This window comes from Protopterus annectens, chromosome 9.part0 (assembly GCF_019279795.1).
Source record: "Protopterus annectens isolate FY-2018-M chromosome 9.part0, PAN1.0, whole genome shotgun sequence".
Taxonomy (NCBI): domain Eukaryota; kingdom Metazoa; phylum Chordata; order Ceratodontiformes; family Protopteridae; genus Protopterus; species Protopterus annectens.
Window position 1 is genome coordinate 454,153,971 of NC_056743.1, and position 24,085 is coordinate 454,178,055.

The 24,085-nt window shown below is 40.3% G+C and overlaps 1 protein-coding gene across 3 annotated transcripts in view; it reads left to right on the forward strand.

The window, feature by feature from the left end:
- ANK1 (ankyrin 1) overlaps positions 1 to 24,085 on the forward strand; it is a 1,899,552-nt gene that overhangs the window by 1,629,554 nt on the left and 245,913 nt on the right. The gene's annotated exons all lie outside the window — the stretch shown is intronic.

Here is a 24,085-nt window from a genome sequence, read left to right on the forward strand (position 1 = left end):
GCAGTATGGCCTCATTCTTCTTGTAAGGCCCCCATATCTATATGTAGTAGTTTTGCTGTGGTTTTGTAAAGGCCTATTTAAAGGGCATCATCACCTATCCCTGGACTCTACATACCCCTGTATGTATATTCGTAATATTTAGTTTTCCCCTCAAAGCTGTTCATTCACTCTAAATATGAGTGTTCATTCCTTCTGTAATAATGAGCTTCACTTCCTTCAATTGTTCTGAATTACTGAGATTGAGCCTGCCTCAAAGTTACATTTTAGTGTAGCTACTGTTTTTCTAGGTGCCTCAGCCACCATTTTGAAATGTTGAAATGCCCCTTCTACATCATCAAAAATTACTCTGATATAGACAGCTCCAGTGGAACACATGGATAAAGCCCTGACTGCAGCCCAAACAACTGGAGTTTGCTTAGTGGCTTAGGCAGTTGTCAGTTACCAGTGAGGATAGGAGCAGCCACTGTAATTCTGCCCATCCTTGGGAAGGGAAACAACTCTGTCTTTCTCTTGTATGACACCTACGGAGAGCCTTGGTATTGCAGCCACTGAGCAGAAGCCTTTCAGCTCTCAACAAATCAGGGAAAAAGCCAGAAAAATATCAGGATCACTTTCAAAATATTAGTACTATTAACTTGAGACATTGACAGAATAAAGGAATGTGAATAGATATACATTTTCTAAAGTAAGACAAGTGTATAACTGTAATTATTGTCATTATTTATTAAATGTAATTCATCACCTTTTTTGCAAAAGTCACCACTTTTAGGAGGGATTAAGAGGGACAGAGATAAAATATGAGTCAAAATGAGGGACATCCCTGAAAATGAGAGACATTAGAGAGTTGATATGACCTGCCACTGTGCTTACATGTGCAGCCAAGTGTGCATGCTCAGGAACAATCCCTGATGCAGTCAGCACACAGCAGAGCTCAGTGAATTGTCTCAATGGAAGGGGTGCCCCAATACAGGAGTGGTATGCCACTTAAAGGACCACTAAGCTGACCCAGTCCCTACCACTCAACTTTCATACTGAGGGACAGATAGACTGATTGGGTTATTCAGGATGGAATGAATGGTCTCTAAAGCTCTTCTTAGCCTAAGACTGCTTAGCACTTGCCCCATGAAAGAAACAGTCTGATTGTCTCTAGATAGAGGAGCCATTTGGCTGATCTCATAGTGGAAAAAAAAAATGATTCTGGCATAACTTAAGTCACTTAGACTGAGATATTTCCTTTATACAGTTGGTGGGGTGCATATAGTAGTTAAGACAGACCTTACAGAGAGACACTGATCTTTCGATAAATGGTCTAGGGTAACTAGCACCCTGTCAGAGAAATCCTCAGTTACAAACTGGCAAGTAAAACCATCAGTCATAAACAGTGTTGGAACAGTGCATGTGGTGAGGTGCCCACAGTTACAGGAAAAGCAGTTAGAGTAAGAGAGCAAGAGAGAGATCTACTACTTATTCATTCATTTCACCAGACACGTGACCAAGGAGACACATGACTAAGGAGACTCATGACTTCATCATGGTACACATAACCAAGGAGACTCATGATTTCATCAGGGTACACATGACCAAGGAGACCCATGACTTCATCAGGGTACACATTACGAAGGAGACCCATGACTTCATCAGGGTATACTTGACCAAGGAGACCCATGACTTCATCAGGGTAGACGTTACTAAGGAGACCAATGACTTAATCAGGATACACATGGCCAAAAAGACCCATGACTTCATCATGGGACACATAACCAAGGAGATCTATGACATCATCTAATATTATGTCCTCCAGATCATTTTAAAGTATGTTATGAAGTTTAACTCTCAGCGCAAGATTCATTGATTATGTCCTGACCTCTTCATTGTCTGTAAGGAGTTTGGAGGTGTTTGCATGATTTCCCTATATTAATATGTGGGTTTTCTCCAGCTGTTTCAGTTTTCTCCTAACTTCCCAAAATGTCTGTATTGATTAACTGCAGTAAAATTATCTATATAAATATTAACAATGTCAGATATGCAAATGATGACAGTCATATTAGGCTGTAAGTAACCTAGAGTTGAACCTGTTGATAAAAGTAAAATCAGAGTAAGCAAAAGCTAGTTTCCTGCTAGATATGAAAGAAGTGGAAGCAGGAATAGATTTTATTTTCCTATACTCATAGATATCTGCAGATAGTGACTGCAGCCATGAAATTTAAAAAAAAAAAACATTTTTTTATTATAGACATATTTATTACATTTATAGTGAGGTAAAGGTTGTGGCTATAAAGGTCACAAGAAGAATCAATTTGCACAGTTAATAAAAATGCAGGTAAATAAGAATGGCATTTGAGTTACATGTTGTGATCAAATGGAATGCCAGAACTCAATTTTTATTTATAAATTTGCTATCAAGAATGGGTAGCAAACATGAGTAGTGTTCCAAATCGAACAGAAGGCTTTTGTTGCGTTGTACTACAGTAATAGTATATTCTGTCCCTGAAAGAAACTGCCATTAATCTCAAGTGTACAATGCATCTCTGCTGCCACAAATTCTATGAATAAAGAAGCAGGAGACAGTCTGGAGTAAACTCCATTTGGTGTATCTGAAAAGAAAAAAAAAAACAGCTGACATAATTTAAGCTTCTGGAATTCAAAAGACGAGTACTTGCTGTAGTACAGATGACCTTTTGTGTAAGTCAAGACTGAGTAAGTGTGCATTTTCCCTTAAATTGTGACTTCCTTTCATTTAAGGTGTGGCATTTCTAAAACCTTGGATAATTTTCTTGGGTACTTTCACTGTTTGTACATTCCATAAGATTTAATTCACATATCAGCCTTTGCCCACTTATATGCTGCAAGTTTCATAAGCAGAAAATACAACTTTATGCTTTATTGTTAACCACTTCATCTATTTTAACCTTTACCACCCAAATGCTACTGTTTGAGTGGGCTAAAAACACAATTAGTTGCTTTTACATAGTCTTGCAGATCACACTGATATCAGCAGCACTCCCAGTTTTGTTGCGTTTTCAGCATACTAATGTGATCCATCACTGAATCTTGCAGATCAGGTGGCCATTGATGATTTTAAACTAGGTGGGGCCCAGGCTAGAGACTGAAACTGCCTTTTGTACAGATTGGAATTTGCAGTCTTAGCTTTGAGGGTCTCAACATTCTGTGATGCATTTAGTGCCTTATAATTGAAAGATAATTATTTAACTGTTTCTTTTTTAACTGCTAGCCAGAACATTTATGTATATGCCCCCCCAAATTGTACATGTCCACATATAAAATTGGTGATATTGTTTTAACCTACATGCGTGGTGACACATGCATTCACATGCATACACAGATATACACACACAGGATATACATGAAGACACAACGAAAAGGACAGTGCAATTAAAACTCAGCTAAAGAGCTAAGCAATGTAAGATGGCAGTACTGCTTGTTGTGCAGGTGTGCCACTGATTAGTTGCTTTCACACAAGCATCTTGTCCAGTCCACCAAAAATATTTAATCTGAAGTAGTTTACTTCATTTGGTCTTCAACCTGTGGGTTATGGATCCGACTCGGATCTAAGCTGGCAAATTCATGAGCATCTGCTCCGAGCTCCAAGCTCCTCTCCCTACCCATAATACACTACCACCACCTTCCTTCCTTCAGATCTCATTTGCTGTGTTTGCGATTGCATTGTGACTTCCAAGCTGCAGGTATCGTGAGTACTTTGAGGTTTGCTTTACAGCGCTTTTTGCAGTTTAAGTATGTAAGGTGAGTTAGTGTAGTTTCCCTCTCCACCCCCCTCGCTGGTGCATTGTGCTTTTCTAGTTTAAAAAGTTTTAAAAAGTAATTCCTCCCTCTCCTTCTGTTTATGTGTGTGTTTGTGTGGCTTGGTAGGTAGTCTTAGGCTATTGTTATTTGATAATGGCTGAACAGCCTAAACAAATGTTTAGAAAATCCAGAGAGTGTGGCCACAAGTTGTTGCCTGCTAACGGACACACTCTATAAGTTGTCTGCTTGGGTGTGTCTCACCTATCTTCAGAGTGTGGTATTTGCGCAGGCTTTAACCCACGAGCCCTGAGGGACAGCAGGGCAAAGCTTGTTATGAAGGGCCTTCTCCCCGCTTCTGAGGTGTTCACTTCTTCTACAATGGTGGTCACGGCTGTGACCACTCCTTTGGTCTCTGTCACCCCTTCTCTCTCAGTCTCTCCCTCCCAGGCCGGGACTCAACCTCCCTCTTCTAGACCTGGGGAAGGGGATTCCATTCACCTGAACAAACCCGAGAGAGAACACAAAGCTGAAAGGCACAGGCAGAGGTCCCCGGATTGCTCCATCCCAGCAGGGCCTCCTCCTAAGGTTCATGTTGTTACTAAACCTATCTCCCCTCAGCTCCGATCACCACGTTTTTTTCTAGAGCCAGAGGAGCCTAGATATTCATCCAGGGCATCAGTACACCAGCCAGCTAGGTCAAGAGTCCGTAGCCTCTTCGCAATCCACTCATAGCCTCTTGGAATCAGACATGGATAAAATTATGATGAGGTTTAGTCGAACACAGATCCAGATGGGAGTCTTGTCAGCTCCCTCTCCCTCCAGAGGGGGTAGCTCACTGCCCTTCTTTTCACCAATTTCTCCTTCTCCAATCCGACCCTCCGCTTTGGAGTATCTGGTTCTGAGGATGTTCGGAGTCAAGGTGTCGGCACCGATGGTACTTACTTCCTTGACGCCGCTGGTTGCCTTGAATTTGGCAGATCTGACTAGTTTGGATCCGAGCACCTCTCAGAGCCATAGCTTGGGGATTGGATCAGAGGGGGTGGAGGTTTTTCCGTCTGCTCCAACTTTGTCAACTCCAGGCCATCCCCTTGGTGCTCCATCTCCTTCGAAACCAGCTCTGATCCACTTGTCAAACCTGGGGAGAGCAGCTGCCATGCTTGAGTCCCAGGTGGCTCACTCTCCTTCAGCGTTCGATGTAGTGGAAAGGGTCCTCTCCGTTGGATCATGACCCCTGACCATTTCTTCAGATTCCACCCTGACTCCCCCTGATTTTGGTATGACTCGCATAATTTTACCATAGGGACAGCCCGTGCCCCAGATGGGTTTCCTTGAGGAATATCAGATGACTTACGAGCCTTCTCCAGAGACCCCCACCGGAGAGGGCTCTCACAAGCATACGTGCAAGAGGAGGCACTTGGAGTCCTTCACTGAAGACACTGACTTGGAGGAATGGGAAGGTTCCCCTAGATTACCTCCTGAGGATGTCTCCTTTGGAGACATCATAAAACTTTTACACCAGCGGGGAGACTGGTCTGCCCCAAAACCTTCTTCGGACGGTGTTCCTGGAGGCCTTTGGCACGGGCCCGTCTACTTGCTAGGTGTCCACAGACCCTCTGGTGGATTTAATCACTTTGTGGGCTTGGAAGGAACCGGACACCGTGGAGCCTATTCCGAAGCACCCTGACAAAATTCTAAGCCCCCCTTCTGACAGACCTGCATGGAACAAAGGGTTCTCTGTAGATACCATGGTGGTAGCAGCAGCCACCCAGAAGGAACTGACACAAGAAAGTTTCTTGGTCCATTGCCCTGACCGAGAGTCCAGGTTGATGGACCACCTAGGTAAGCGTACGTATGCGTCAGCAACCTTTTCTATAAGGGCGCTGAACTACTTGCCCACATTATTCGATTGCAGTGCGGCCTTGTTAAGGAACTCGCTGAGTCGCCCCCTGGGTCCACATCGCAGGAGGATAAAAACCCATTTTCCGTGAGGATGGCCACCCTCAAAGTGGTATTAAATACATCCATGCGCCTTCTCTCACACGCCACCGAGGGAGAGGCTAAAGCGGCTGGGTCCGGCGTTGCCATGAGGCATCACACCTGGCTTAGATTGCGTCAGTTATTGGAGCCTTTCAAGGTGCCATTCATGTATGCCCCTTACGATGGCTCTTTACTTTTCGGTAAAACCATCCGTTACACTTTGGTCCAGAGCGAGAAGGATGGGAAGGCACTGTCTGCCATCGGGATCCACTTCTCGAACCCTCAAAGATCCTTTTCTTGGAATCAGCGAGGGCAAAAAAAGATGTGGTTCCGGAAGTTTCAGTATTCCCGGGAAGCTCAGGACTCATCTTCCCCTAGAGGTAGAGGGGGTCAGGACAGACGCTGCTCCAGGGACAGAGGGGGGTCTGAGGAATTTTGGGTCTCGAGAACCTTTCTCAGATAGGCCAGCACAGCATTCCTGAGGGATTGCCTGACTGCATTGCTCTGGAAGTCCATGTCATCAGACCGGTGGGTGCTAAGAATCATATTCAGAGGTTATACAATCCCCTTTGTGGCTCCCCCTGTACCACCCAAACACCTCCTGGATGTACCACTCGTGCAAATGGAGGCGGCAGCACTAGAGGTAATCGAGCTGCTAAAGAAACGAGCCATCGAACCCATTCTCGAGATCAGTCCCGATCGGGCATCTATTCCAGGTTATTTTTAGTGCCAAAAAAGATGGGGGAACCTTAGGCCCATCCTGGACCTGTCAACCCTGAACCTGTCCATTGCCAAAGAAAAGTTCTGGATGGTCACGTTAAAGTCCATCCTGCCTTATTTGCAAAAGATGGACTGGATGTGCTCGTTAGACCTCCAGGATGCTTATTACCACATAAAGATACACAGAAGCTCCAGGTGGTTCCGTTGCTTCCAGCTAGGGGCCAATCATTATCAGTTTTGAGCTCTACCCTTTGGTCTCACCACAGCCCTCAGGGTGTTCACCAAGGTTATGGCAGTAGTAGCAGCTCACGTGAGGCTTCAGGGGATTCAGGTCTTTGTGTACCTGGATGATTGGTTTCTTGCTGCGTCCAGCAAGCGTCTACTTTGTCAGGCCAGGGACTATTTCCTACACCTAGCAGATCATCTAGGTATTACAGTCAACATTACCAAATCTTGTCTACGCCCTGTCCAGGTTATAGAGTTTATCAAAGTATGGATAGACACCTTGCAGACAAAAGTCTTCCTAACCCCAGAGAGAATTCAAAATCTGCGAGTGCATGCCACTGCTATTGCTCACTCATATTGACTGCCAGCGGAGACGGTGTTGCAAGCCCTCAGCTCTATGGCAGCCACGATTGCACTTCTTCCGTGTGCTCATATGCATATGTGAGTTATACAGTGGACTCTTGCTGTACAATGGTCGTTGTTGGATCTTCCACTGAGTAATCCGATTCATATAAGCAAAGCATATAGGGCGTCCCTTCTGTGGTGGATGCACTCTGTGGACATTCTCGAAGGACACTCATTTGTCGCAGCCACCAGCCCAAGCCAGAGTGACCATGGACACCTCCCAGCTAGGGTGGGGGGGCATTGCTAGGGAAGGACAGTTCAAGGCATGTGGTCCCTGACCGAGACCAGTTTGCATATCTCTGTTCTAGAGATGAGAGTGGTCCTTTCATGCCTCTTTTCCTCTGGGAACAATTGCAATTCAGTCAGATAACATGTCGGTGGTCTGGTAGATCAATAAACAGGGAGGGACCAGATCCTACCCCCTTTTTGGCAAAGCCATGAGAGTTTGGGAATGGGCGATCTCCTCCAGTCGCTTTCTAGTAGCAATGCACATTCCGGGATGGTCCAAAGTTCTGACGGACAAGCTCAGCCATTCTATCATGATGCCTTACGAGTGGTCTCTGAATCCCTCAGTAGCGGAACAGATCTTTCTAAAGTGGGGTCAGCCTTGCTGCGATCTGTTCACATCTCCTTCTTACGTGAAGTGCAGCAAGTTCTTTGCTCTGAATCCCCTGCCAGGGGATGCTTATACTCCATTACCTCTTACTCCAAAGTTTTTACAGAAAGCTCGTTGACTGGGGAGCAAAGTTATCCTCATTGCCCCTTTTTGGCCTCGCCAGGTTTGGTTCCCCTTCCTCTGGTCTCATCTTCTAGTTCCTCCTTGGATCCCCACCCAGATCTTATTTCTTACCCATCAAGGGTCCCTCATCTGAACCTGGACAGTCTGAAACTTACAGCTTGGCTGCTCCAGTTCCCCTAATTGCCAGGACTCCTGGTTTGTCGTCTTCTATTAAGTCTATCCTGGTGGCAACTCTTAAATCCTCCAACAGAAAAATCTACAGTAGCAAATGGAAATGCTTTTCCATCTGGGCTTCTCAGAGAAATTTGGATCCCTTCTCGGCTGCAAATCCGGCCATTCTTGAATTTTTGGCAAACATTTTTCAACAGGGGGCCAGCTCATCTACAGTAAATGTACAACTTGTGGCCATTTCCAATTTTCACGTTGGTGAAAATATGACTTCTTTGGCCTCTTCCAGATTGTGCAAAGCCTTTATCAAAGGTACCTTTCTCTTGCGTCCTCCAGTCAAGGATCCAACTCCTCCACGGGACCTTACCTTGATGCTGCAAGCTTTAGTTGCTCCTCCTTTCGAACTGGCTGCAACAGTAGACCTCAAATTTTATCCTGGAAGACAGCCTTCTTAGTGGCTGTCACCTCGGCTAGGAGGGTCTCAGAACTCCAGGCATCGTCTATCAAGGTTCCATAGATGGTTTTTCACAAGGACAGGGTCTCTCTTCATACCATCCCCTCTTTTCTTCCCAAAGTGGCCTCTGAGGCAAACAAATCAAATTATCAATTTACCTGTTTTCTTCCCAAATTTCAAAAATAAAGGTGAATACAAGTTGCATTTGTTAGATGTTCTTAGACAATTATGTTTTTACTTACACAGAACCAAGTCTTTCCGAAAGTCTTATCAGTTGTTTGTGTCTTTCTTAAACCGTTTTTAGGTAAACCCATTCCAAGGTGACCATTGCTAAATGGATTTCTCTCTGTATTTCTCAAGTGTACAAAGACAAGGGCTTATCTCTCCCGGGTCAGGTTAGAGCCTATTCCACCAGGTCCATGGCTACTTCAGCGGCCTTCTGGTCCAGTGTATCCTTGGATGATATCTGTTCTGTGGCTACTTGGTCCTCATCTCATACTTTTATTTCCCACTATAAGTTGGATTTGGTATCTTGAGGCCGTGCATCCTTTGGCTCCACAGTGCTTCGGGATATCCTTCCATGAGGGCCACCTGAGGGTATAGGTAGCCTGGGACTCTGTCCCACAGGTTGAAGACCAAATGAAGTAAACTACTTCAGATAAAGAAGTTTGGACTCATCATAATGTTCCATCTGAGTAGTTGTACTTCATTTGTTTTCAACCATCCCCCCCTCCTTCCCCTGAACCTGCTGGCTTAATATGTAGCAGAGTATGCCTTTGTGGCTTAGTTGGGAAAGTTGATGTGATGAGTTGTTGTTGGATCGGGTTCTGGGTTATTATGGGCAGCAAACACAATCTGAGGGAAGGTGGTGGTAGTGTATTATGGGTAGGGGGAGGAACTTGGAGCTCGGAGCAGATGCTCTTGAATTTGCTGGCTCCGATCCGAGTCAGATCTGTAACCCACAGGTTGAAGACAAATGAAGTACAACTACTCAGATGGAACGTTATGGTGAGTACATAACTTCTTTTTATGTATGGTGTTGATGTTTTTACTGTGATGGAAAGTGAAAGAAATAATGAACAGCTAGTAGCTCTTATATAGACTGAAACACCCAGAGTCACACACACACATAAGCTGTAGCAATAATCATTTACAGCAATATCAGTAAATAGAATGATGTTCTTCCTACCAAGCTAAATCCATGACTGTTTAACAGTGATGAGACAACAACGGGGTTAAGGCACTTCTATTCTCATAGACCCTTCATGCCCATCAATTACATTTATTTTACTAACTGTATACACCTTGTATGTCTAATTGTGATGTTTTTAAATGCATACAGTAAAGTATTCTTAATTGTTTCGAACAAAGGCACACTAATCCAGCAAAACTAGATTAATGATTGTTTAACCTGATGAAATAATAGCAGGGTCTTTCATCCACACACAGTTACCTTATCCAACAGTTATAGCCACCACAGATGTCTGATCATATTAAAGATATAAATAATTACCCAGTAATATATTTTGACTTTGTTTTACACAAGCACACACTAGCCACTGTAAAGTATTCCAGCTTGTATCACAGAAATGCACACTAGTACTGCAAAGACTGATTAATGATGGTTTAATTTGCTACAACAGCAGCAAAGTCAATCACTTTGATCTACATAAATAACCCTCCATACCTAACAATTATAGCTACTTTGCTGCACCACAACAATGGAAAAACCAAAATTCAAATAAAACCACCGGCCAGTGTACCAACACCCATTTTTAATAAAACAAGCACTCTGATGTCTCGGCTACTGCAAGTCTTCAAGGAGTATGACAATTACAAATCACACCCTGCCTAAATATATCCATCAGTTATACAATTATATCTAATGACATAATAACACAATTAAATTAACAAAGCTAAATAAAACATCTCCATTCCACTTCATTATTTAGCCCATTGGACGACAATGTATTAAATTTTAAAATATACGTTGACTCCTTTGCCAACAATCTACTTTTTAAATCATTTTCATCACCATATACTTTAATTTGTTCTACAATCGTGCCCTTAAGGCCCTCACTATTACCATCATGTTTTTTTATTAAAATGAGCAGCTATAGTACTTTCACTTTTATTTCTATCTATGTCTCTAGCATGCTCTAACAGTCTTATTTTGAAAGATCTTTTGGTTTCACCTATATAATAATTTTTGCACAGACAACTGAGGGCATAAATAATGCCCTCAGTATGACAGCAAAAGCTGTCTTTGACCTCAAAAGCATGACCATTGATTTGTCTAATTTTTTGAATAATAAAATTCCATGCTTTGCATTTCCCACAAGCAGTAAAACCCAGTCTACTTAAACCTTTCTGTATATTGTACATAGGAGCTATGATTTTTGACTTCACTAATAAGTCTTTAAGGTTCCTTCCTCTCCTGTAAGACATAATTGGAACCCTAACTTTTCCACAAATATGTCATCTGAACATTCAATGTATGTCCAGTGACACTCTAACCCTTTTTTAAGTGTAGTACTAAAACAACTAAATGTTCTAGTAAAATATATATCATTTTTTGCCCAGTTTTTTTTTCTTTAGGCATAACTTCCCTAATGACTGTTTTCCTGTTGTGTTAACAATATACTCCTTTAAGAATTTTCTCCAACACCCTTCCAACATTTCTTGATCAAAACCTCTCCTTTTAAACATATTTATGGTGTTATTCATTTCCCTCTTATAATCAACTTCATTATTGCACAACCTATATATATATATATATATATATATATATATATATATATATATATGTATAAATTCTCCAAAAGGTATAGAATTAATAGTATGAGGAGAATGACAACTTTCAGCCCTTACAAATTGTGTTCCATTTTCAAATTTCCTATGTACTGTAGTATAAATTGCCTTGTTGTCACTACCATCCAAAAACACATCTAGAAAAGGAACACTCTTACCCACTTTCAGCCCATCAAATTCAAGTCCACATTTGTTGTTATCCAACATATTAATGAACCCTTCTGTTTCATTTTCACCACCCTTGCACAGGAAAGTCAAGTCATCTATAAATCTGTAATATGAGATGACATATTTATGAAAAAATTCACTTCTATACACATATTCGTTTTCGAACAAACCCATTCTTAGTTTGGAATATGAGGGGGAGAAAGATGCCCCCATTGGTGTTCCTTTTTTTTGTCTAAATAAATCTCCCCCAAAAACAAAGATTATTTTTAAGACAAAAGTCCAATAGTTCTATAACAAATTCAGTAGCTGGACTTTCTCCCAAAAAGAATCTGACAGCTTCCAGCCCAAACTGTTGACTAATATTCTTATAGAGACTTTTAACATCTACTGTTATCCAGTACATACTTGATTCCCATTGTACTGTTTGAATTTTATTCAGAAAGTCAAATACATCTTGAATATAAGCAGGTAAAAGTTGAACCTTGGGCAACAAGTAAAAATGCGGAAATTGTCCTGTTTTATACAGAAAATATTCCCTCCCTGACACAATAGGCTGCCCAGGGGGGTTATTTACTGATTTATGGATCTTGGGAAGACAGTAAAAATGTGCCATTTTACATCCTGACACTCCAAACTTTTTTTTTCACATCTTGATTAGAAAAATATCCCAATGTCCCACCTTTTTCCATTAGATCCAAATATTTTTCAACTGCTTCTGTATACATAGCTATCTCTACTTTTTCATATGTACTTTCATCCTTTACATGCTTATTACACATATTTATATACTGATCAAAACTCATAATGACTAACTTGTTGCCTTTGTCAGCAGGTTTAAAAATAATATCCTGTTTAGCACTAAATTCTTTGAGCGTTTTCCACTTTTTTTTGTTAGGTTAAACTCATTTCTAAACTCCATAAACTTTTTTCTAATACAAACTGTACCATGGTATAAAAATGTTGAATCCCTTCATGTACGAAGGGAGGAAGAAAATTAATTTTACATGTTATTTTACTTGTATCAAACAATGTATATGCATTCACTTCCATGTCTGAATAACACGAGTAAAAACTCTCATTTTGTGAGTCATCAGGACTTATACTTACAGTTTATAGCTGATTCAACAGCGCAATCTGAATTTTCAAAAAAATATTTTAGATGTAATTTTCTAATGAATCTAAATAGATCAGTTTTAATCTCGTGTAGTCTAGGAATAACCGTAGGTACAAATTTGAGGCCACAATTTAATACAGCATACTCTTCATCATTAAGAACATAGCCAGATAAATAACCATATAGCACTCATTTGTAAAAGGCACATCACCATTTACCTTTTTTAAAATACTGCTGTTGCTGTCCATCTCTTGCTCGTTTATGTTTCTCTTGGATGTTTCCCTCCCTGGCGACCTCCTTTTGAGCCATACTGATTACCCTGAAAAGTCCGTTCAAATTGTTCTCTTTGTTGTCCATTCGGTAAATGGAGGAAATCTTCATTTTGTTCAACAGCAGCTTCCCCTGATGAACTGGCACCTTCTGAATTGGAAAATGAAGTGTTAGATTGCCTGCTGTCTTCTCATTCACTATCCTGAAAGTGAACACGCCTTACAGTTCTCTTCCAGTTGGCTCGAGACAGAAACACTCTTCCCCTATCGTAGTCTCAAAGGCTACGCAACAATTTTCCTTTCTTTCTCTCTCTAATGCCTTCCTCATAAGTTTTTAATTTGTTGTTACTATCACACAAAAACTTATCAAGGGTATCAGTTCTCAAATTAGAGTTAAGGGAAAAGCAAGTATTTTTAATTTGTTCCTTCAACTCATTTTGTTTTAACCTGTCTTTTTTCAGTAATATACCAATCCATTCCATTGTACATTTGTGGGTAGCAACCAGTAATTATAGCTACTTTGTTAACTAAGTACACTTCAATTGACTGTGCTTAAAATAATAACAGTAATATACACAGTAATGAACAGTGGATATAAAAAGTTTACACACCTCTGTTAAAATGCCAGGTTTTAGTGATATAAAAAAATGAGGCCACAATAAATCATTTCAAAACTTTTTCCACCTTTAATGTGACCTATAACCTGTACAATTCAAGGTAAAAACAAATCTGTTAGGGGAAAAAATATAAAAAATAAAAAACGTACAATACGCTGGTTGCATAAGTGTGCACACCCTTAAACTAATACTTTCTTGTGTGTGCACACTCTTAAACTAATACTTTGTTGAAGTACCTTTTGATTTAATTATAGCATTCTGTCTTCTTGGGTACATACCTGCCATCAATTAAAGAGACTCTGATTAACCCCAAGTAAAGTTCAGCTGTCATAGTAGGATTTTCCAAGAGACTCTGATTAACCCCAAGTAAAGTTCAGTTGTCATAGTAGGATTTTCCTGACATTTATTCAGTTGCCTGCTACAGCAAAAGCCATAGTTTGCAGAGAGCTTACAAAGCATCAAAGGGATCTTGTTGTTGAAAGGTATCAGTCAGGAGAAGAGTATAAAGAAATGTCCACATTTTTTCCCGACACTGGCCATTTTTAAGTATCTTTTTCACACACTGAAGAAGAAATTATGTACTTTTCTTTCCAGCAGATATCAGTAACTTAAAAACTACCAGTGAAAGGACTGTTGTTCATCCGAAAGATCAAGTAATCATACAATCTATGTTTATTCAATTGCATCATCTACAGTGGCTATAAAAGTGTACACACCCCTGTTACAATGCCAGGTTTTTGTAATATAAAACAAAATGAGACACAATAAATTATTTTAAAACTTTTCCCACCTTTAATGTGACCTATAACCTGTACAATTCAATTGAAAAACAAACAAATCTGTTAGGGGAAAAAATATAAAAAATAAAAAAAGTACAATAAGCTGGTTGCATAAGTGTGCACACCCTTAAACTAATACTTTGTTGAAGCACCTTTTGATTTAATTACAACATTCAGTCTTCTTGGGTACACACCTGCCATCAGTTAAAGAGACTCTGATTAACCCCAAATAAAGTTCAGCCGTCCTAGTAGGATTTTCCTGACATTTATTCAGTTGCCTGCTACAACAAAAGCTATGGTTCACAGAGAGCTTAAAAAGCATCAAAGGGATCTCATTGTTGAAAGGTATCAGTCAGGAGAAGGGTACAAAAAGATTTCCACAGCATTGGATATACCATGGAACACAGTGAAGACAGTAATCAAAAACTGGAAATAATATGGGACAACAGTGACATTGCAAAGAACTGAACGTCCCTCCAAAACTGATGAAAAAACAAGACGAAAACTGGTCATGGAGGCTGCCAAGAGACCTACAACAACACTGAAGGAGGTGCAGGAATTTCTGGTAAGTACTGGTTGTGTACTACATGTGACAACACTCTCCCATATTCTCCATATCTCTGGACTGTGGGGTAGGGTTGCAAGACAGAAGCCTTTTCTTACACAGAAAAACATCCATGCCCGGCTAAAATTTGCAAAACAATACATCAGGTCTCCCAAAAGCATGTGGGAAAATGTGCTATGGTCTGATGAGACCTAGGTTGAGCTTTTTGGCCACAATTCAAAAAGGTACATTTGGCGCAAAAATAGCACTTCGCATCACCAAAAGAACACCATCCCCATGGTGATCTGTCGGGAGAGCTGAAGAGGGCTGTGCACAAGAGATGTCATCACAATCTAACAGATTTGGAGTGCTTTTGCAAAGAAAGAGTGGGCAAATTTTGCCACATAGACTCCTACCCAAGAAGATTGAATGCTGTAATTAAATCAAAAGGTGCTTCAACAAAGTATTAGTTTAAGGGTGCACGCACACAACAAAGTATTAGTTTAAGGGTGCGCATTGTACATTTTTTATATTTTTTCCCCTAACAGATTTGTTGTTTTTCAGTTGAATTGTACAGGTTATAGGTCACATTAAAGGTGGGAAAAGTTTTGAAATTATTTATTGTGATCTCATTTTTTTTATATCACAAAAACCTGGCATTTTAACAGGGGTATGTAAACTTTTTATATCCACTGTATTTCAACATTGTTTCACAGATACAGATAGTAGTCCTGCCAAGCTTAATAGTGATCAGTGCTATTGTTAGGAAATAAAGTTGGGCAGTTGCTCAGCATTCCCAATCCTGTACAGGGCCTCAGGTTGGTAGGAATAAAATGTTAGTTATTAGCAGACAAAAGCACACATCTTAATGAAGCCATGTATCAGAACCATGGTCTAAAACTAAATGCCATAAAATATGTAATAGTATCCTTTGGCAAAAGTGATGACTTCTGCAACAGTCACATCAATAGCACACCCCTGAAACTTAACCCAGTATTTAGGCCCTGGGAATCTGTGTAAACAATGAAGTATTCTTCGATCGCCATGTAGTCCTTCATTGCGCAGCTTATTTGTAAGAGTATGGACATGATCATTCTACTGTATTCAGCAATTATTAAGTCAGTCATTTAGTATAATATCCCCTTCTGTACGTACCTTTCCAAACATTGACACAACCTGAATGACCACAACTCTATCTTAGTGAGAAAATCAAGATACTAAATCATAACGTCTGCCCTGTCCATCTCAAAGCCCTGTCACAGCTCCTAGTATCATACAGGCCATTGATGAGCGATATCTGCCTCACTTGAGCCTCAACCAACCCCATCCTTTCAGACATACTGCATGTTTTGATGTGCAGTGGTAGCACAGACACCTGCGCAAGAGATTTTAATTTCTTCTACAAAATAAATAGAACATGTTAAAGGAATATATATGTATTATAGAGAATACCGCTTCTCTGGAATTATTTTCCCCTCCACATAAAGCAAATGGTGTATTTTACTCTATTCAAGAATTATCTGAGTGAATGGGCAAGAAATCACAAACTCACTGGTTTAGCACCTTTGTCCCTTATGGATAGTGGTAGCCTGTAAATGTATAAGTACCAGCTGTTCATACTTAAAAGACAATGGCTTTGTGTTATTCATACTTACAATGCAAGAGCTGTACATTTCTTGTGAAAACATGGCTAAACTTCAAATAATCTTCACAGATCAGTAGTCTAGTATGCGAACATATGAAACTTTAAATTGGGCTGCTGGGAAAAGCAGAAAACTGATTCCATTAAACATTTTTTTCTGACTCTGTCAGCTTGTGGTTATATAAACATCAATATGAGTATATGCATAGCTTGAATAAGGTAGTGTTGGTGCTGCAGTTCTGGATTCAATTGCCAGGATATTCTTTGGCTGCCTTGTTATCCTGATAGATAGTGGGAGTGAACAAAGGAAATAAGTATAATTAACATATTGAGCTGCAAAATGTCTGCTTCCAGATGGTGGGTGTAGGCTTGGCAGGACTAGTGTGTATTTGTGTGAAACAGTATTATAATATATTTCTTTGACTATTATTTGAGCTAGATTTAGACTAGCTGTGGCCTTGGACAGATAATGATGGGGCCCCATACTGAGCCTGGGTCAAAGTCTGTATATACAGCCAAGGTGTAGGAGGAGCCAGGCCCTAGAAACTCTGAGGGTTTATTTTTTCATGTATATGCACAAACGGTTCTAGGTTATAACACCGACAGCACACAACATCGACAACGACATCACCGACACCACATCATCGACAGCTCACAAACACGACACCACACACACTCAACACATCATCACAACAACCAATAAACAAAACAAATTCCCTGACCAAAAACCACACACACAACACAAGCACACCTAAATCCTAACAAACAAACACTAAACCTTACATACACAACTATCCACTACCCTAACCGAAACCCTAACCCTAAGGTCCGTCACTATCGCACACTAACCTAACCCGCTCCCTGACCCTAACTCACTTAACCCGCCTAACCCAAACAAATTCACTACTGCACCCTTACCTAACCCGCGCCCTAACCCTAACTCACTTAACCCGCCCCTAACCCAAAACATTCACTACTGCACCCTTACCTAACTCGCGCCTAACCCTAACTCACTTAACCCGCTAACCCAAAACATTCACTACTGCACCCTTACCTAACTCGCGCCCTAACCCTAACTCACTTAACCCACCCCTACCCCTACAGACCACCAACATCGCACACTTACCTTACTCGCACCGTAACGTCCGTCACTACCGCATACTTACACATCCTTTCCCCATCTCGGTGTTCTCCGCATCGGTGTTTTCATCCGTTGATCTTCTCGCGTCGGTGATTTCGCTGTCGGTCTTCCCATCTGTCGACGTTGTAACCTAGACCCGCACAAACATACTGCCAGTATTCTTGACAAGCCAGATCTCTCATAAGTTGTGAAGACTCACACGCACGGAGGAAACATGTGGTTAGATAAAACCCACAGTGAAGCAGTGAGTATATGCAGACTCTGCACTAAGTCAAAACATCGACTTTATTTTCAATATGTTTATAAAATACCACAACCCTAGCAGGCACACACACACACACACACACACACACACACACACACACACACACACTAAACATTGCCCTTGCTAAGCAAGATAAATAACTGTTTAACTGTAATCAGACAACAATAGGAATCATTCACTGTTATCAGTGGGCAATCTCTGTATCCATTATTTACAAGCATTTTATTGACTGTGTACACCTCAGTTATCTACAGTGATATGTTTCATCTTTTGCCCACATAAATGTACACTACTCTGAGTAGGTATCCAGCGCATATATTATACTACTGATATCACTGTTTATGGTTTTCTGTATAGCAAAGTTCCTACAAATTAATCCACCCAGTCAGTCTACCTTTCTGGGGAGCGACCTAGTGAGTGAATACTAGAAGTGCATCAGCATTACCTGTGCATCCTAGCAAATTAGTACTATAACTTAGTTGTTAGTATGAGTCCCAGAAAATTCAATCAGCTGTGCATTAACTTGTTCATGGGGCTCCACACACTGCTGCATTATGCCCTGAAAATGCATGTGGAATTGCATTTTATATTTTATACTGGGGGACTGGCAATCTAGTGAAAACAGTATCACACTCCTCTACATTGCCTGTGACCAAATGGGCTAGTGATAGTTTACTGGGGCTTGATATATGCAGTGTAGTAGTAGTCACTTCCCTTAAAAGCATGAAATGTAATACAAGTGCAGTATTATACCATGGCCCACAACTAGTTTCCATTATTCTTTGATAAAGTAATTATTCACAGACTGTGAAGCTGCTATCAGATCTGCAGCCCATTAAGCACAACACTTGTCATGTTTGTACAAAACAGAGAGAGAGGGAAGGATTGGAGTCTATCCAGATGATAGTGTGCAAGGGTGCAAGACAGCCAAAGCTTGGTACTCGATAGGTGCAAGGAAAGCAGAAAGGTAAAAGCAATAATCTGAAACTACAAAAAAAATTGACATTCAAACTTTTTTCAGAAACACTCATTTTAACATTTCCAAAGTAATCACAAGTTCTAATAGTCAGTAAAAAAGACAAATTAGCACAATCAGCATTCAATGTTTTTTCCAACGTTCTGCTTCATGCGTCATTAGGAAGCATGGTGTGTGCTCACCATTGATTTATATATATTTTCCAGTATTGGGGGGGGGCTACAAGAATGTTGGCGCCAGTTGTCCCCCCCCTTCTAGTCCTGCTTACATCCAAAGAAGAGTGATCGCACATAAAGCACAGGTAGCTGTGATTTGCTTAGCAGTGGTAGCATGTTATTGTCAAGAGGAAGTAACAATGGATTACCTTGAGTCTGAGCACTGAGTGGTCTCTGTTGTTGCAGTAATAAACATACTCCTGTTAGTACCATTAAATACACACTGCATTTCCAAAAAGTATGTATTTTGTCTTTAGAATTATAAAAATGAACTCATGTTTTCTTCAATTATTTTGCATGAATACTTTATTTTATTGTTATTCACTGAAAACTTTTCAGCTTGATTTGCCAGCAACCTCCATTAGCTTTAGATGATTTGCAACGCTTATATATATATATATATATATATATATATATATATATATATATATATATATATTTATATATATATATATATATAAAATGCATTTAAAATGCAGTTTAGTGTGACAGTATAGGCTGCTGTACATGGATTTTTTGTGTGTGTGTAATTTGAAAGGTGCTTCAGACAATATTGCCTTAATATTTGCTGTATTTGCTGTAATAAATTACTGGCATCCCTTGGGAGAAATAACATTACAAAAACATCAGCACTGCAGTTCAACAGACATGTTAAGTATAAGACATTTGATCATAACAGAGCCAAATACTACATCAAATTCTATGCTATCATATTTCTCAATGTAGTATTCTTGTTCAAATAACTTATCTGACATTTGGACTTTTTTTTCGGTATTCATAGAGTTAAGGGAATACCTTCATTAATTAAATAATTATTACTTTCTTTGATAATCTAAACTAATAGTACCCTAGACCTTTTTGAATGTACTTCCCTGTTTGAAATAATGTACCTGACCTTAGGATGCTTATGTTGTACTTAAAATGTAGCCAATATCGTCACTGCTTATTTAATTAATATACCTTTTTCATACTTTTCATATACAAATATTCCTGGACACAAAACTCATAGCCAGAACCCTTTAACTTCACCTCTGTCAATTCCATGATTACTTTTCACCTGCCAGAGTTGATGTAGTGACTTTTTCCTCAGGATGTGGCCCTGAACATTTAGCAAATTGAATGTGTCACTACAGTTTGGTGTATCCTTTGGGTAAATGTATTTGTTTTGAATCAGATGTTGGGAGTTTATAATCTGCTATCTCAAGTATTCAAACTGGCCTTGTGCTTCAGATACTATTAAAAGGGAATATTGTTGAATCCATAGCCATTATATTGTAGTGGGGATCTTCTTGCATGGCATAAAGTAGAGGTTTAAGAAAATGTGGAAGGAAGTATTTTTAAAACTCATTTAATAAGTTTAATCGATTATCTGCAACTATACAGCAGTTATTGTTTTGTAGTAAGTCATTGGCTAAAAATAAAAAAATGGAATAAAACTAATTTTTTTAGGATGAAGTAATAGTGTTGATTTACATTCTCTTGGTTGTCATGAACTCTTCTCCTTCTGGTCATCTTGTGACCTACTTTGTACTTGTATCTTCACAACAGTCTTGATCTGCAATTGTATGTTGACCATCAGGTTATATTTGCTGTATATTGTGTCTGCATATCTTTTAATCTGTGGTCTGTCCTAATCATTGAACTCATAAAATTGCGGGGCACATCACTCATACTTTAGTTCTTTCTTGCCATCTTTCCACATCATACAATTGATCTCATCTTATTATTTCTCAGATTTTTGTAAAGGATTTATTTTTTTAGTTAAATGTAACCAGCCATGATGACAAAGTAAACCAGTGCATGATTAATTCTCCTTTGCCTACTGCTCCTCCCCTGGGATTGGTCCATGGGTGATGTTTATATAAAAGATGGGCACCTAGCTTTATTCCAGTTTACATCCACAACTAGAAGTTAACACTCATCCTGCTAACAGGAGGCTTTTTAATCACAGATGAAGCCAGTGAACATGCAAGCAGAACATGTTGAAAATCAATTTCGCAGGGGGCAAGCCCTCCTCCATCACTCATGCATGCCCTCCTTACTTAAATATGTTAATGTAATGGTTGTATAGACACGGAAATAAAAGCATCCTGCAAAGGGTGTTAAGAGTATCTGCATGAGCTCCGAACTTCCAATTCAGTCAACAATGCAAAAGTAGTTTGGAAATTGCAGCTTTTGGAGTCAGGATCAAGGAGTTTGGACTAAGTGAGATATTTGTCTAGCAAGTTAGATCTCTCTTCTAGGACACTGGTGTGATACATACAAGCAAGAAATAGCTGACTACCAAGACCTACTAGAGACCACAACCTAAGATGGTTCCTATTGCCCTTTCTGTGATCAGTCCTCTAATTAAGCCAACCTGGAGAGCTCCAAACAAGCTTTCAACCATGGTGAAGAAATCAGACAAGAAGTTCCGGTACTATGTCAAGTACTTTTTGTATATTAGAACCATGAATCCTCATCTGTGGTTAATGCAGTAGCATGTAGATTGCAATGACATCCCTATTTTCTGACTGATCTGCTCTGCACAATGTGTCCAGTTGACTGAATGTTGTGGAAAAGAAGGTGATTTACCTCATCTCACTGCCTTTGCATTCTAAATCCCAATGCATATATGAGCAGGTTATAGGTTTGGCTACATAAATATTAGAGATCTGGCAAGATATGTATTCCATCTCTAGTGCAAAAAAAAAAACAAGTTGATGTAAAAACTAGACATTTGTCCAAGACTGTTAATCACAATTGCAAAGGTCAATGTTTGACACAACAGACTGTCAGTCTGAGGAGATAGGAATGTTGTGATAGTTTGGCTCCCCATGGGCATATTACAAAATCTATGCTAAGTATGTGGTGGTCACACTTGTGCAGCCCATGAAACCATCTTTGTGAACTAGTACAGGTCCATTTCCAATGTTTCTGGATGTTTTTTCTGTTGTCCTCCAGGAAAACACTTTATGTTACCACACAGATGCCTGCTGCCATTCACAACACGGAAGAATCACTGGATACTTGTTTCAGTTTGCTGATGCTTATATCAGCTAATCAAATAATTGTAAAATATCAAATAAGAAGCTCAAGTTAATTGCAGAGACATTAAGGAAAACACAGGGCTTGCAGCTCTGAACAGTAAATTTCAATATCATTGTTGACCTGGAGCCATTTCATATACAATAGTGCCTGAAAAATATACTACTTGTCATACACGTGTGTATCTGCTACTACAAAAATGTGCAGCTTCTGGGTTTATTATCACAGGTAGTGGTCATACCTTACAAGTCAGTCTCCAGAGCCATGGACGAGGGTAAGGTGGTTCACACAGCCTACTTGGACCTCGCCAAGGCCTTCAACACCATCCCCCACTCTGGAATCATAGATAAGCTTACTAAGCTGGGCATTAATCTCTATGTCACTCGATGGGTTGCAAACTGGCGTACTGACAAAACACACACTGTAAAATTAGCCGACTCCAAATCCAGATCCAGACAAGTGGTGTACCGCAGGGTTGTGTCCTGGGACCACTCTTGTTCAGCGTCTACTTCTCTGAAGTGCAGGCCAACACTAAGGGACTCTGGCTTACAAAGTTCGCAGATGACTGCAAGCTGGGACCCATTATTGATTCCCCAAATGATGTGGATATACTACAAAAGGGCCTTGCCAAAACAGATTCATGGTGCCAGAGCCATGGGCTCAAGCTAAATGCCAAAAAATGTATAGTTGTCCCCTTTGGGAAAAACAATGTACCTGTGAACAACCACATAGGTGGCAGTACACTAAACACCGAAAGTGTGATAAGAGACCTAGGGACACAGGTGGACAGTGGTCTCACCTTTGATAACCACATAGCCACAACAGTTAGAAAATCCTTTAAAAGGACATTGTCCCTCATTTGACCCATTATAGAATACAATGCCCTGTTTGGTATGTACCTCACAAGACATCTGCAACAACTAGAAAGGCTGCAGAAATACCTCACAAAAAGAATCACAGGCCTAAAGCAGATGCATTATGCTTACAGTCTAAAGAAACTCCAGCTATCTTCTGTCAGATATCACCTACTCAGAGGCAATCTTTGCCTAACATACAAGGCCATGTCAAACATAGAGTTATTGGACATGCTACACTTAAAAAAAATCCCAATCCCTCCGAGCCACATGCTCCAGGGATCTCAACCTTGTCATCACGATGAATAGAACATGCTTGAGGGATAGATTCCTGACCCAGAGACTCCCCATGCTCTGGAATAGGCTGCCCATACATGTCAGGCAGAGCGCCTCAATGGCCCTCTTCAAAAGGAACCTTGGTGATTGGATGGGAGATAGGAAATTCACCTCAAGGATCACATCAGTAGCCCTGCTAGACAGGGGTCCAGGAAAGTAAATATTTTTGGGAAGCAATAGCCATAGAATTGTTATATATAGGCCGATAGCCTAGTACCTACCTATAAACCTATAAGACAGCATCTAGAGTTAAAGCCTTATGTGCTGGACTCATCCTTGGTTTAAGTTCTGCAGTGAATGGCCAATCTCCAGCTGCTTCTGCTATGGGTTCAGAGACGTTCAGCAGGTCAAACACAGAAAACTAGGAAACCAGGGACTGTACACTAGAAACAACTGACCCCCCCCCCCCCCACAAAAGAGTGCACACACGAATGAACAGAGACTAAACTGGAATATAATAATGGTGTCCAAGTGAAGCTGATGCTAACACCAACTTAAAAATTGCACAAAGAGATGTTTTGCTCTCAGAAACAAATACACTAATTATTCCCACACGTCCCAACTACTATAGAGCAAGGTCTGACCTTAACAATTGTTAAGCACTCTCTGTTTAACTTGTTAGAGTTGGGTCTCAAGCTAGGCAGTCGACTCTGCCAGTACTGACCCAGAAAGACAGTGGCAAAATAAAAAAAAAAACATTGCTTCTGCCTGCTGTCCATACCATTAAAGTGTCCCTGATATCCTGTTATAAACTTAGAAATTAGCTTGTTTATTTGCCTACATTTTCTTAAGAATACGAAGGCTGAAAAAAGGGGACATCAATGCCTGGCATACACGTGTTTGTCAGGCCCCACTTTGGTGGACCTCCTGCATATCC